We start from the raw sequence: 13,162 nt of genomic DNA on the forward strand, positions 1-13,162 counted from the left end.
ATTTTCTCTTTCTTTCTTCCTTCCTTCCTTTTTCTTCCTTCTTATAAAATATATACTAAATTTGCCTGTTTCTCTCCTCTGGTTTGTCTTCTTCTCTCATTCCTTCTTTCTAGTGCCTTGTATGAAGTCGTTACATCCTTTTCAGTTTTTTTCCAAGTCCCTGCCTTGTCAATATTCCCTGTGGAACTCCCTGCTCCCCATATTCATTTCTCTGTCTGCTTTAGGTACAAAATGGGTTTCTTCCTCCCAAATCTCTATTCTGCCAAAAGAATTTGCCCTAGGAATTAAGGGCACATATACAATATTATAAATTGATCATTGATATATGAGTGGTCACATTTTTTTTTTTTCTCCTTTCTCCCAGGCTTTTAAGCTGTTTGCAAGGCCAGGAGACAACAGACAGTTTCAAAGCGATCTTGGCCTTTCTTGTTTTTTACTTCCTCTCTCTTATGGGAATGTAAATCTTCATTGCTATAGAGCAACTGATTGTGACCTTATGTGTTAGCAGTTCTGTTCCCTGAAAACTAAAAATAGGGCTTAATCTTCTCAACATGTGAGGATCCAAAAGGGGCTCTTTGATTAATAGCTGTCTATATGTGATGGCATCCATGTCCTCCTCCGATCACACTGTGGATGGGGGAAGGGATGCTGGCGAAGGGGAGGCTTAGCTTCAGTGTTATCATTTGTTATGGATGACTCATTGTCTTGTCCTCAGTGTCTAACTCTTTCCTGACTTCTGTGCTCCGTTAAGAAGGCCACCTCTATAGGCAACCACTGCAAAAAATACACCCCCAAACATAGGCTGTATGTTTTTAGGTTTTAAATTTCAGTTTCTTAAATTTTATACATCAGTTCTCAGAAACTATATGCAACCACATTTCACTGCATAACAGAATGCTAGAGAAGCTAGTACTCAGTGTTGCCCTAGTAATTAAATAAACAAACCCACTTCTCCCCTCAAAAAAGGATCTAAGCATTAAAGTCTAAATTTTATGTTTTTAATCACTGGTCGTCTTTGCAGAGGTGAAGGAAATTCCAATTGCTGGTAGTTCTGATAGGCTCAACACCCACCCATATTTAAAATCCATATTCAAGTACATATTGGGTCAAACCCTAACCAGATGTAGGTACACAGCAAAGTTATTGGATTTCTTGATGATGAATAGAAAGCAGACAATGCACCTGTCTGGTGGTTGCAGAAAGGATTTGCATAAAAATGAAGGAACTGTACACATGCTGTGTAAAGTGTTGATTAACAAGATCACCTATATATATATACATATATATGTAAAAAAAAAAAACCTATGCAATACGGTTTTTTTTCTAAATGAAACCATGTGAGGCGTTGTAAAAACACACTTGCATTTGCCAGCAATAGGAAATGTGTTGATAGGCTGGGGCCATGTTAGAATGATTTGATATCCTGGCATATTTATCCTGTAAAGAAGGGCAACATTGTACTATACCAGTCAATTACATATTAGATTAGTGAGGGCACTAATTAGAAATGCCATTTGCCATTTAATTCTTTGTGCTTAAGGCAGAAGGAGAGGTAAAGACATGGAGACATGAGATACCCAATGAACAACTTGTTTTTATTGAACACGAAGTCTCCAAGATGGGTAGCATGGCTGGTATTACTGCTAGAATTCAGATTATCAACTCAAATCAACTGAGTTGAAGAGGAGTGTCTCACTGAGGATAAGTATTTATGATAGAAAGATAAGTGAAAGAAAATATATTCTAGTTTGTTCTATTTTGTTTTTAAATCTGAACATTCCTTCAGTTTTTTTTCCTGAAGTCACTATTTGTTCTACTTTATTGGTTTTCTAGAACATCTTTGTAGTGATACTCTGATTCTGGTTGAGATGCATTGAAACAGTAGACTTGATGTTTTCATCCTAATTTCTAATTGGAAAATGTACTTAATCATTAAACGAAGTCTGAGAGAGAATGTAAAATTTTAAATTATCATTATTCTCAAGCATTGTTGCCATAAGCAGATATCTAGACTAGGTATAGATTTTTTGTTTGTTGTTTGTTGTTTGTTTTATTTTGTTTTGATTTGTTTTGTCTGTGTGTGTGTGTGTGTGTGTGTGTGTGTGTGTGTATGAGAGAGAGAGAGAGAGAGAGAGAGAGAGAGAGCTCTGTTGTAAGATGCATGATTTACAGTTTAGAGTGTAAATGTCAGCTCCACCATAGTGATCCCAAATACTTCTCAAGAACCCACCAACCCAAATGGCATGAATTCCATGATCTCTCTTCTCTAGTATGGGCCACTCCTTACTTGATACAGTTAACACTTTCCAGTGACCGAGGACCAGTCAAATTTGTTCTTATTTAATAGGTATAGATGTATGCCTTGTGGTGAGAACATCCTGCCCCGACTACCTAAAAATGTTTTCCTAGAATGAGTTACTCCTCCTCTGCTGCAAATCCAATGCCAAAGGTCAGAGAGTTACAGACGAAACCTAGAGAATGCAATTAATCAATTCTCAGTTTCACAGTGGTGTTGAAATGTGTTTCACCTGTGACTAAATAACATCTATTTGCTCCTCTTCACTGCTCGGTCCAGAGCCCAAAGATGGAACCACTAAGAGTCTAACTTAGTTGCTTTGGGTGGACTTCCATGTTGCTGTTGCCTCCATGAAAACCAGAAGCTTTGGAAAGGTCAAATGAAGACATTTTAAAAGTCTCTCCCTTCCCCACTTGTCTCTGTAGCTGCTGCTAACACAGAGGACACATTTCCACTTTTCCTCCTTATCTGCTTTTCCCTGCCATGCTCTATAAGCTAGGATGCTAATATCTATGGAACTCATACACTGGCTGCTTTGCTTTTTGGCCTGGTTTGGTTTGACCAATAGGAGGCACTAGTGGAAGATTGGAAGTATGGGAAAAGAGAAAAGACAGAGTTTTTATTCTTCCTCTCTCCCACTCTGAGATGTGGCTTTAATATTGGCTGCATTCTTCTACATAAATCATGGCTCCTTTTGGTGGATTCTCTCCTGCAATTAAAGCTCTCAAAGATTTGGGAAAATACTGCACCCTACCTTTGACCCTTCAGACTTAAAGATGGTAATGGTTTAGCACTATTGCTAGTTTCTGCATGCTCCAGCATTCCCTGTTGGTTCCCGTAGCTCTGCCCACATCTCTCTAAGTGATTGTTTTACTAAACTATTTTTACTATTACATTTGTTTCCCTCCAAGATCCTGACTGATAAATGTTCAAACACGTATTTGAGAATCTGTCTTCTATTATAGCAATAACTCCATTATAAGGGCCAGTCCACTAATATCTTTTTGTTCTCATGGGAGTTTTTCTCAGGACTTTATTGGTTTCCCCTACACTTTAATTATGGATTTCTTGGGTCACTCTATTTTAAATTAATCTGAATCTAATTCAAGTGTTTTTTTGGGGAGAGAGGGGTGTTGCAGATAGGGAGGAATTTGCCTCTATCCTTTACCCCTCAATTGATCCCTGTGCTTTTTATACAGATTGGCCAACCCCTTCCAACTTTTAGCCTATATCAGTTATTTAGAAGATTAAGAATAAATAAATATTAGCTGTCAAAGAAATGCAAATTAAAACCATAGTGAGGTACCACTTTACATCCACTAGGATAACTATAATCAGTAAGATAGATAATAACAAATATTGCTAGGAAGTAGAAAAATTGGAAACTTATGCATTATTAGTGACAATGTAAAGTAGTACAACCACTTTGGAAAATAGTCTGCAATTCCTCAAAAGATTAAGCATGGATTTACCATACGACCCAGCAATTCCACTTCTATGTTTATATCCAAGAGAAATGAACTACTTTGTCCACGAAAATACTTGTACACAAATGTTCATTTTAGCTTTACTCATAATAGCCAAAAAATGTAAACAACCCAAATGTCCACAGCTGATGAATGGATATGTAAAAAATAGTATATTCATACAATAGAATATTATTTGTCATAAAAAGAAAAAAATTACCGACACATGCTACAGCACGGATGAACCTTGACAATATTATGTTAAGTAAAAGGTCAGTCACAAAAGGCTATATTTATATGATTCCATTACATGAAACGTTAAGAACAGGCAAATCTATAGAGACAGAAAGTGGTAGCCTAAGGCTGGTGGAGGAGGGGTTAGAGGAAAATGAAGAGTCACTGCTAATGGATACCATGTGTCTTTTTGAGGTGATCAAAATATTTAAAAAATGATGGTGATGATGTTTGCATAACTCTGTGAACATACTAAAAACCACTGAATTATACATTTTAAAAGAGTGAATATATGGAATGCGAATTACATCTCAATTATAAAAATAAATTAATAAAAAAAATTAGACTTAATCTGATAATTACCTTCCTACATTTATAATTGGTAAAGAGGAGGATGTATGAAAAGCAATGTATAAAAATAAAAAGGATATACATTTCTAAAAGAGTTATGAAAAGCAATATAATAAAATACAGGCCATAATGTAAATATAATCTATCCAAATCTTCTACTTCTTACATTAAAAAGTCTTAGACTCTTTGGATTATTTCACATTTTCTAACAAATGAAAGGGTGAAAAGCAGGAAAAAAATTGATCCAAGATGCCAAACAACTTCTGCAGTAATTTTATTCTTACTCAAAATAAAACTAGTGTTTACAACACAAGACTTTTCCAGATGGTGATGCAAATGAAGGCTCAGGAATACACTACATATCACATTATTGTTGTTTAGTATTTATTGAGCACTCACAGCATGCAAGGCTGAAAAAATAAACTACAACCCCAGTTATGCAAATTATAACCTAAAAAAGCATATAAAGTCATATTACCTACTGTCTTCAATGGATTAATAATGCATGCAATATTCCAAAGGTCAGGGCTCAATCATATTAATATCAGTGCTAGGAATATATCTTGTTCAAATTAACCTGTTTTCTTTATCTCTTCTCTCTTCCAAGGTATTTTTCCTGATATATTTTAATACCATAGCACAATACCTGATATTAAAATTCCATCAATGTATGTTTTTGCAATATAGAGCATTATATATGACTAAGATATTTTTAGAATTTCATTTTTACTAAAATTACCCTTTGTATTATGTTTCTGAGTCTACACCATTGACCTGGACCCTTCTTTGTAGAAGGGCTAGTTAACCCATAATAATAGTTAAAGATATTAAGTGTAGTATTACTAATTGAGAAAGCAGCAATTTAAAATTTTTAATACCAGGAGTTCCTTAACTGCATATAGAGGCTGAAAACTATTTACGAATTTGACATACATCTCATTTTCATTTCTTAGCTCGAGGCTGACTTAGAAACTGACAGGAAACTTGTAAAAGGCCTGTTAAGAAGGATGAGTCTTCACAGGTTTCTACAACATTATTCATTATAACAAAGGAAGACAATTACATGCTTTTACACCCATAACATACCTAAGCTGCCATGTACTGGAATTTTCTACATGGGTGCATATCTCTTGGGATTTGAAGTTTCCTCATGGGATATTGTGATTAATGCTTATATTGGTGAACTAAATTTTAGTCCTGGATGATTATACAATAGGGATAAACAGAAAAAAAAAAAAGAGTTTTAAAATTATTTAAAAGATTGTCAAAGAAGATAAACCTAGATGCTATGGGTTATTTATATGTGTGAAGTTATGTTTTCCCTCTATTCTTACACCTGATATCTATAAAATGCTTTGGAGAGAATAAATCCACTTATCTTCTTTAAAATTTTAGCTTAATATGAAAAAGTGATTTCTAATTATAATAATGATTTTAACTAGGCCATCCTTAGTGGATTCCTTTTGCACTTTTTCTTATAGCAGGAGGAAGGAGCTCCACATTACTATTATTTTTTCATCATAATTTTATTATGATTGTTACTGTTAAAAATATGCATTCTTCTAATTCCACAACCCTCTAATTTACTCATTAGAGAGAGTGATGGTCTAAGATAGCTACTGTTTTGGTGATATGCTGACAAGTGGTGACAGTAATAGACAATTTACAGCAAAATTTGCATATCATTGGCTTCTGGGTATATATTTATCCTATATTCTACATACATCTGTCATATATCTTTGTATATGAACATTATGTTTGTAGTAAGGGCTTTAGATTTTCTTTTTTAAAATTTGAAACAAGATCAACAAAATATCAAGTGCTGAAACACCAATGAATTGAATTGGCAACTCCCTCATACGAAGAGCAAGATAAAAAAAAAAGCTGCTCAATTTTTAGAATGTTTCTCCTTAAGGTTTCTAGTTCTCCAATAGTATTTAATTTCTTAGAATGGCAATAGGCATCTCTAATGTTACTCACTTTTATTAATTTAGCATATCAATGATGAAATACTACCCTAATTATAAATAAGACATAAGCAGAATCTTTAGTTATAAGATGATATTGAAGATAATTCAGATAATGTTTGTATTTTAGGTTCCTTAGCTGCCATTTTTGTACCACTCCGGTGAAGCATTTCTTTGGAGAAATGCTCAAGAGAATGTTTAAGGAAATGTTGAGTTCCCAGTATCTAGGTTCTGAACGTCTTTGTTCATTATGTCCTACTGCTTCTCCTGCCTCATCACCCACTTGTTCCATAGTCATCTATGTGAGGATAGGACTATACAAATGTGATTGAAACTGTCTCCTGACATCAAGTGTGTTTGTGGTATTGAGAACATGGAAAAAATAATAATAAAAGAAGGGGGGAAAAGGCAAAAAATACAATTTGCCACTGCCATTTGTGAAGTTCTTTGGGTCAGAAGCAAATTTTAAGACTTAATCATTCTTGTTAGAATTTAATATTATTGAATCAAGGACAAAGATCCTCCATTACATATGTGCTGCACATGCAGCTAGAGTTTAGTTTCTATTCTTCCTTTTAAGATTCTCATCCATGCCAACGTCTTCATTCTACTACCATTGTCTTTTTCCGAGCCCTTTCCAAGTTATACCTGAGTCACTATTTCACTGGAAAGTCATCTATCTTCCCAGTGGTCTCATCAAGTATTATTTGCTAATCAAGGCATGGCTGAAGTGCCACCTTCTCCATGAATCTTTCCTTATTTACTCTTATATTCACTGATTTTTCTCGTTTCTGAAATCTTACAACATTAAAATTTAAAATGCTTATAGATTATCTATATCAATGTAGTAATTAATTTCATATTGTTTTAGTCTACAATAGAATCTTGAGCATTACTCTTGGTTTTCTAAACCACATGCAATTTTCTGAGCGCTGGGATCGTATCTTATACTTATTTATATATCTGTTAATTCAGAGTACATATTAGGCAAGTAAATGTTGATTAATTGTTTTATTAATGAGCTTGTTCTTGGCTTCTTTCTCTATGGATGTCTTCATAAACAAAGAAACTAACGTATGGGATTTTATGAATCTATTACACACTTATCACTTATCCTGTTAATGTACAAAAATAAAAGATTAGAAGATCATTATTGTACTGACTTAATTTTTATACATGGAGAGACAAGGAAGGGAAGAATGATGCAAAGCAATATACCCAAGGATCAGAATGTGAGTTTTAAAAAGATCACACTGTTCCTCATCCAACAAATGACAGAATATGTAGTGCAAAACCATGAAGAGATATAATTTTTTAAATATCCTTCTTAGTAAGAGGATAGACAAAGGCTTTGACTAGCAGCTATGTATGATTCTCTGGAAAGAAAAAGTTTAGGATGGATTGGGACAAAGTGGTAACTTTTTTCTTAATAGTGTTACAATGGTGCTTCCATAAGAGAGCTATAAATGTCACTTCTCTTTCAAATGTAAATATTTATGAAGAAGATATGATGAAAATAAAGATTTTATTATTTCTGTACCAATGAGGTGGGGGAAGAGGTTGAAGGTAGGGGAAGAGTAGGAATCCCTATAAGATAGCAACATCATTGTTCCAACTTTTTGGTTCTGTATGAAGAAAGCGATTTTGAGGGAGAGTCATTAACAAAGAAAATAAGAGGTTCTTTCCAGAGAACCTAGTAGCACAAATAAAAACTTTCTTTTACAGCTCAAGAACATAAATAGAATAAATGATAGCATTATTATATTAATAAATGAGTTAGTCAATCAATCACTGACAAAGCGTACTCTGTAATCAAAAGATTTTTCATGTTATGATTAATTTCATGTAACACAAGTCTAAATATTACATAAACCCTTTTGGCATTGAGTTATACTTCATAAGACAAAAAAGTCACTTTCAGCAGACAAAGAATGACAGTCAAGAACAATTCTTTTGGATTTCAGAACCTGGGTGGCCACTAACCCCAATCTAGGGATGCTTTGAAAGTCAAAGCATAGATCTCCATGGTCTAATTTGGTAGCCAGGTAGCCAAGTGTGGTTACTTAGTGCTAGTAGAGACAGAATTGAATGAAAGAAACAAACTCCCTGGAACTAAAACTGTTAGTATCTTGTAAGCATGGGACATATACAAGGTAGTATGTTAATGGGGGGACGCGTTGAATGTTAAGCAGATCTTTCTCCTCCAGACACATAAATAACAATAGCACATATTGAATCCGTATGTATTGTTGCAAGGCTTTCACATTCAATTGGAAAGTCATTAATTCTGAGCACCGCAATGGCACAAAGATTCACCAAAGAAGACACATTTAATGTTAATTTATCACACTCACCTTTCTCCAGGTATGCTCTAATGAGGCTCTCTCACTAAACAGCAAACTGTTCTCCCTCTAGCAAAGTGAAGATGCTTATAGATAAAATGTCCAGGACCATTTTAAAATCAAAATGAAATTGTCTGCCTAAATTAAGCCAGAATAGAAGATTTCGAAGAAATAGCACTTTGATTTTACCTGGATGTTAGGAGTTGATTTCCTAAAAAAAGAGTTGGCATGGGCCTGTCGATATTACGCATTGTGTTAGTGCCGAAAGAGAGCTGCAGTCCTTATCAGATGGGAACACTCTCACGTCATTTGCTGAGAATTCTTCAATGCATCTAATTCTGATGGTTTCTTAATCCACTTGTTAATTTCTATTTTGCATAGACTTTCCAGAACTGAAAATCTGGGAAAAGGATAAACTCTCTGGAGATTCAAAATGTTTCAATAGAGGAACTTAGTCTTATGCTTCAGTAACAGCAGATTTACTCTCTGGGAGAATCTTGGTACATACCCACGATCATATTTTAATATCAGATATGCAGATTTAATTGCTTTTATGAGGACAAAGCCATAAACTTCCTCAAAGACAATGTCTCTTTACATGCACTAATGGTTTTCAAAAGTTTAAGAAATCCTAGATATGGAAAATATGAGCGAACAAGTCTTTATTTGCTCTTTATTCCCCACCTACATGCAGAAGAGTGAACAAATAAGTATTATTAATAATTCTTAGGCTGGTCATGTGAAACTATAAAATCTGCACTTTATGGTGAACAAGAGAAGGCATTTTATAGAGAAAAGGACACAATCCACCATTCTTGGAAGCATTTACAAATAAATTGTTTACAAGATGGGGTGTCCAGTAATGGACACTGCATTTTCTCTCCACCTTGGAACACAGAGATAGTGCCCAAACTAAAGTTCTTGATGACTTTTGTCTGTTTTATTTCCAATTCAGATTCATCTTAAAAATCAGCAGGATGGCAAGCTGAAGGCACTTGACCTTCTCTCTTATTTTGTAAGCTTTTCACAAAATCAGAGACAATTGGAGCTAAATGGGATCTTAACTTCCATGTAATCTTAACCCCTCTTTTAATGGGTGAGCAAACTTTGCAGAAGAAAAAAGACTCGACACCTGTCAGCTGGAGAAGAATGAACCCTAGAATTTGAGACTCAAAATTCTGTCAGTGGTCTTTGGTTTCTCTAACCTACATTCTGTCAGTGGTCTTTGGTTTCTCTAACCTACATTACTTGAGTTCACAATATCTGGAGGTCCACCATAAGGCAACAAAGAATCCGCACATTGTTACTTTTATAGAGCATTACAAGTCCCTACATATGGAGCATGATTCATCCATAATATATTCAAGTTTTCAATAACAGAGGACTTATTTTAATATGGACTTTTATAATTCTAAAAATATTGCTGAGAGTGGTTATCAATATTTGTATATGAAAGGGAAGTGATGGAAGCCTATTTAAGGCAGCTAAACAGATTTTAGGACCACAAGCTTTACATGCTAAGCAATCTCTAAGGCTTGCGTTGGTTTGCTTTTAGTTGTATTCTCTTATGAATTGGATGTCTTCCTTTGGGGAGCAAATGACTCTGTGATGCCCAGATGGAAAGTTTGAAATGTGTCTATTAGCAAATGTAAAGATCACAAAGACTCTTTTTCATTATGGCAAGATAAGAAGATAATGCTTAGAGGCTTGTGTGTCCTTGGTGTCAAGAAGGATAAGAAAGTAAACAGCTTTCCTATTATTTTGATATTATGACCAATATGGTTTACTTTCTCTCTTACCTAAATAAGTTTGTGCCACGTAGAATCTTAACTGAATTGTTTTTTTGGACTTATTTTTAAGTAAAATAAAAATAATAATGTTCTTTCTTCTGTGTTCTTTAGGCAAATAATACCGTTCCTTTTGATATGAGAAGTGAGAATTATAGTGAGGATGGCACCAGCAAACATGTGGTTTTTTATCACGTAATTATGCCATCATAATGGTAAAAAATAGTTTGTTCTAAAGAGGAAAAAGTCATAAACCTTTTATTAAAGACTTTTAAATTATATTACATACATCTCTATTTAGCAGATTAAAAAATGGAGGCTTAAAAAAGTACATAATTTCCCACCATTGAAAATAAAATCATTTTAAAAGGGGAAAGAAAAATAGATGTCTCTCTTACCCTTTGATCCTTTTATCTCTGTAGTTCTGTAATAATAGTATCATTCTTGAATCATCTATCTCACAGCACACATGCATTGTCAAGAAATCATATGGTTTCTATGTTAACATCTTCCCAAATGTGGTATCTTCTCTCCACGATGTTCAGAGTGATTGAGATGATCTCCTCACTTTTCTCCTCTTCTTTTTCAGTCTATCTTGGTAACACTGAAAAGCAAACAAACAGTTAAACAAGGCAAAGAAAACTGAACCTGTCATTTCTTCCTTCAGCGGCCATCCTATTCCATATGTACTTCATTTTTATCATATGACATTCCCTTCCCCTCGCTCCCATAAACCTTACGCTTACCCACTCAGACGCATTCTCAACACTCTGTAAACACAATACATCCTTGCAGAACTCCTCACATAGTTAGTTCCTTCTTTCTGAAATTTCTTTTTAAGGTTTTTCTCTCTACTTCAGTTTCATCATTTTGTACCAGTTCAAATATCAAGACTCTCCTTCAGTAGTCATTTCCAACAATCCAGGCAGAGGTAGCCACTCTCTCTCTACATATCAAGGTCACTTTTCCATACCTGTAAAAGAATATTTACCATATTTTGTCTTAATTATCTATTTAATTGTCTGCCTCTTCTGGTGGACTCTTTAACAGTAGCCTTCCAACTTTCTAAATGCTACTGACATTAAAAACACACTTTTACATTGTGATACAGAATACACACATGCTCACACTGTTGCAGACTGAAACATAACTCCCACGAAAGAACATATTCCCTTATTATGGGAAATATTTTTTAATATTCTGTACTCCGATTAAAAAAAATGTTGGCTACACCTATTGTGTTGATTTAACAATTAAATAATGGGTCACAACTCCCAAATTGAAAAACTGTCTCCTAGATGAAAAGAATAGCTTCTTACCCATTTTTGCATCTCTAGTGCCTAGTACATGAGACTCAATAAATATTTGTTAAATTGCATGACTATGTAAAAATAATATTTCTGAAAATGTTTTTTAAACTTTTTTCTTCAGCCATAATACATTTTACTGTATTTCTTCTTTGCCTTTAGCCTAACTCTAAGCTGTTATGATTTTGGTTTTTGTTTTGGGTTTGTTTTTGTTTTTATTTATTGGTGCTTGAGTAAAGAGGAAAGAATAAAGTGTACATGGTTCATATCTGCTACTTGGAGGTTCTGTTAGAGACGAATGATGAGCAGAGTGGATAAAACTGCATTTTAAACTTATTTAGCCCATTTCATTGATTGTCACTCTTTTTAACAGGCAGCAAAATCAGAAATTAATGGTGAATAAGCATTTTTCTGCCAGAATTTTTTTATTTAGTTAATTTTGAGCTTCAAGATAATCCTGTTCAAGCTAAAATATCTTTAAAAATAAAAGAATACTATATGTCAAGAAAGTAGTTAACTCTGGTTCTTTGGTTCACCTGTGTTTTTACGTTTAGTTTGTTTCTTATTTTTAGTTTTTGACTTTCAGTGTTTGACAGACTATAAATTTTGTATTATAAATTTTATGGTCACAATCCAGACCCTGGGTGCTTAACATATTAATAATCACACTAGAAACATTTTTCTTGGTCCAATGGCAACCTTGTCAGTTTGTAACCAGGAGTAAATAGAACATTCAATTCAGTCCATGTGCTCATTTTGGAGCTTAGAGAGAATAAATCAGCCCTTGTCTTGATGCTAACAGCTGAATGGATGTGGAAAGCTTGTAAAAAATCAGTTATAGCTAACTATAGATTCAGCTGTCAATTTATTGATTTTAATGATTATTTCTGTAGAATTATCTTTAGATAATAACAAAATGAAAAGCATTTCTTTGTGTATTTTAGGTCATGGGCTTAAAAATTAAATCAACCGGTTCTTAGTTTCACTTGTGATTTGAGGTACACACCTTCTGTTGGAGAAAGGGAAATAGAAATGGATACAAAGCTGTTTAAAAATAATCAGAATTAACTACAGAGCCTCAGCAAAATGCCTGTCATTAATTCTAGAGATGTGGTTCTGAAATAATTTTTTTCAAAGCCCATTTCCCCTCCAAAAAAAAGTACATATGTTGTGTGGAATTCTAATATTTTTAAAGAGCAATATAAGCAGAGCTTTAGTAAGAAAACTGAAGGGAGGCTTCTGCATATTTTGCCACAGAAAAGACTTTGAAGCACCTTCTAAATTCTTGGGCTCCGCCCAACACAGCCTTCAAACCACAATTCCAGAACAAGGCATAGGTCAGGGGTTGGGGGCAGGCATTGCAGAAAACTTCAGCAACTTGTTCCCAAAACGCATACTTATCCTTTCATCTT

Source organism: Pteropus vampyrus, unplaced genomic scaffold (assembly GCF_000151845.1).
Source record: "Pteropus vampyrus isolate Shadow unplaced genomic scaffold, Pvam_2.0 Scaffold2, whole genome shotgun sequence".
NCBI lineage: Eukaryota > Metazoa > Chordata > Mammalia > Chiroptera > Pteropodidae > Pteropus > Pteropus vampyrus.